This window comes from Branchiostoma floridae, chromosome 5 (genome assembly GCF_000003815.2).
Source record: "Branchiostoma floridae strain S238N-H82 chromosome 5, Bfl_VNyyK, whole genome shotgun sequence".
Classification (NCBI taxonomy): Eukaryota; Metazoa; Chordata; class Leptocardii; order Amphioxiformes; family Branchiostomatidae; genus Branchiostoma; species Branchiostoma floridae.
Genome location: NC_049983.1, coordinates 28,458,975 through 28,462,392, shown reverse-complemented (window position 1 = coordinate 28,462,392; position 3,418 = coordinate 28,458,975). Strand labels below are relative to the sequence as shown.

At 40.1% G+C, this 3,418-nt stretch overlaps 2 protein-coding genes across 2 annotated transcripts in view; both read left to right on the top strand.

The window, feature by feature from the left end:
• LOC118416887 (uromodulin-like 1) overlaps positions 1 to 3,418 on the top strand; it is a 388,377-nt gene that overhangs the window by 14,002 nt on the left and 370,957 nt on the right. The gene's annotated exons all lie outside the window — the stretch shown is intronic.
• The window catches only part of LOC118416885 (creatine kinase, flagellar-like), a 778,750-nt gene that overhangs the window by 602,091 nt on the left and 173,241 nt on the right, over positions 1 to 3,418 (top strand).

Genomic DNA, 3,418 nt, shown 5'->3' with positions numbered 1-3,418 from the left:
TCTCACTTGGTCTTCATCCTTATCCCTTTGTCCTTTCTTCATCATTCCTCCTTTTCAATCTTCTGAAGCTATTCTTCATTTCTTCGCATATATAACCATATTATAAGTTAGATAGGAAAGCTGACAACAGTTTAAAGCCTAGGGAAATTTGGAGAAGTCAATTATAAAACCTAGCAGAATTTTTTCACATTAAGACTAAATTGACAAAAGTCCAGGAGCATGGAGCACAAAAATATCACTGGGCAAATTTCAGTTCTTCAAAGAACTTACATTGGGCAAATAGCACAAAAATATCACTGGGCAAACTTCAGTTTTTTCAAAGAACATACATTTGGGCAAATAGCACAAAAATATCACTGGGCAAATTTCAGTTTTTTTAAAGAACATACATTTGGCAAATAGCACAAAAATATCATTGGGCAAAATTCAGTTTCTTCAAAGAACATAGTTACATTGGGCAAATCTCTGGGCAAATTTCAGTTTTTTAAAGAACACACATTGGGCAAATAGCACAAAAATATCATTAGGCAAAATTCAGTTTCTTCAAAGAACATACATTGGGCAAATTTCTTTTTTTTTCAAAGAACAAAACATATAAAAGACCATTTGTAAGTTAATGTGTCTGGACTATTATTTCAATGCTGGATGCAAACGTGTTAGTATAGACACAGTTGGTTAGAAGGCGGAAAACTGTTGTCAGCTGAACAAAAACCCCCAAAATGCCGGTGAAAGGAGCTTTACGGTACCATTGCTGCATCCACAGTGTGACAGTCAGGGGAGACAAAACCTCCGGGTTCTGTGGAGAATGTTTTGCGAGGATTATGCAGTAATTGTGTTTGACATGGTGGCCACCATATCTGCAGTTTACAACCTTCAGAGTCAGAGGCATTTACTGATATGAGAAAGGAGAAGATGAGATGAGGCAGTGAGGCTGGCTGTGAAACATTGTGGGATAGTGGTGTATTACGAAATAATAGTGCATATTACTAGCAAGCCTATATAGTAATAATTGTGTTGACATTTAGCTTTGTCATCTTCAGACTTTAACCACTAAATCTTATTCTGTTCCAAGGCTCTAAATGTAGGTTTCTAGTGTATAATCTTATTTCTGTACTAGATATAACTTTTCATCTTCCAGTAGATTTTTGATTAGACGTTGCTGATACTGAGGTTATAAGGTAAGTGTTGCTAGTTTGTAAGGCACCAGGATGTTAGAAATATGAAGTGTATTATTTAGCATTTTATTAGCTTTTCTGTAGAGTGAGAATCAGTTATCTTAATTGTAAGCAACAATTTAGTATTTCTGAGGCAAAAATAAACTAGGCTCTTTTATAGAGGTGCTGCGGAATTTTGTGTTATTGTGTTATCATGTAGAGGCGGTGCGGAATTCTGTGTTATTGTGTTATTATGTAGAGGTGCTGCGAAATTTTGTGTCATTGTGTTATTATGTAGAGGTGCCTCGGAATTTTGTGTCAGTAATAATTGTGAGATTAACACAGATATCCCTATGAGAATATAGACAAGAGATACCATCATGTACTAAATCCAGAGAAGTGATGTCTTGTTTAACTCACAACTAGAACTGATCGCTTAGTTACGTATGTCCTTTTTGTGCATTTGCTTTGAAACTTTTTAATATAAGATGTTCAGTTTTGGTACCACACACCTGTGTCTGTTGTCTTTGTGTCAGATTTCATAATACTGCTAGAGACAAACTCCTTAGGAGAATTAGTGAAAGTACACACTGTCAGGTCAAAAGCTGACTTTTTCCCTCAAGTAGGAAACTTTTACTTAGTTGTATTCCACATGATGTAAAAATACAAGCCTGAACACGCATGGTCTGATTAGAATATCAATATTTATACGGAGGGGGAGGGGGGCAAAAGCCATTAAGACACTCCTTTATGATTAGTTTAGAAGCTGCAAACCTGGCAGAATCCATGCCAACTGAAACTATGCCATTTGAAGACTTTATTTTGGGGTCGTTTGGCATAACGGCAGGGTGATTGGCCCGTGAAACAGAGGTCCTGGGTTCTAATCCGTTGATGTGCGACCGATCTTGTGTCCTTGGGAAAGGCTCTTCACATGACTTTCCTCACTTCACTCGGGTTAAAATGAGTACCTAGCTCAGATAGGATGTTAAATGGAGGTCCCCTGTTTGAGGAGAGCCAGACGTTAAGCATGTTAAAGAACCCACCACGCTTATGCAAAAGAGTAGTGGTCGTTCCAGGGGTGGTTCAAAACCTACAGTCCTTTGGACGCACCTGGGCCAGTTGCTGTCGTATTGAGGTCACCTGAGTTAGCGCCAAACAGCAGCCTCTCCAGACACTTGTAACAGTCGTATGGAGGTCACCTGAGTTAAATTCCTGAGTAAAACACCTTTGCGATTAAGCCCAGCCTATTGTGAGCATGCAATTCAGCCCCTGCCTGCAAAGAGAGAGAGAGAGAGAAGTCGGCCCGCCCAATAATTGTAATATTTCTTTTGCGACTGCCAACATCGGAGACGTCAGACTTACCCATATTGCTTTGCGACCCATCTTGTCTCAGAGACAAAAAATATAAGATAAATGGTCACCATGGCAACAGACGAGCCAGAAGTAACACTCAACTCCGGATCCCTTACATGGAAAGTAATCTAATGCCATAGGAGCCCCGACACACATCATTGTTAGTGAAGCTTATTCAGTAGGTGGAATCTTGTAGCCTCCTGTGCAGAGTTCTGAAGCAGTTACTGTAGAGTTTATTTTTTGGGAGGCGCTGGTTTGGGATTTTCAACAAGGGCTTAGAGGTTTGCTATGCTGGGAAAGAATTTCTGGGTGCGGCAAAACTTCTTTTCCTGGCAAAGAGTCGACGTTAGCCCGCGTTGGAAATTGAGAATCAGCGCTCCCCAAAAATAAACAACACCGCGCCAAACGTCTGCAAAGGAGGCTAGAAACTTGACAGTTGAAATGGAGACCAGATCACACGCCAGAACTAGACAATTGTTGGCAGTTGGATGAAAGGAGAAAACGCCTCTTTGACAATTTGACCCCTGAACTTTGAAAAGTGAGACTGATAGTGAACCATGTGATTACCACATACGCAGTTTGGTCCATTTGCCTGTGTCGATCTCAGATTGGATAAGACGCCCTAGGTAAAAAGGCCCTTCTCAAGCTTGATTTAAAAACAACAACGATGAATTTAAAACGAGTCACTGCACACAGTATAAACACAAAATTATAAAGGTCCCTACACACGATGTAAACACAAACTTACAAAGGGTCACTGCACACGATGTAAACACAAACTTACAAAAGGTCACTGCACACGATACAAACAGAAAAGCGTCACTAGTGACAATTGACACCACTGGTGGCCAATGACCTTTGCAAGAAACCGGGTTTCCTGCCATCAGGTGAATCGTTCAGAACGCCATCTG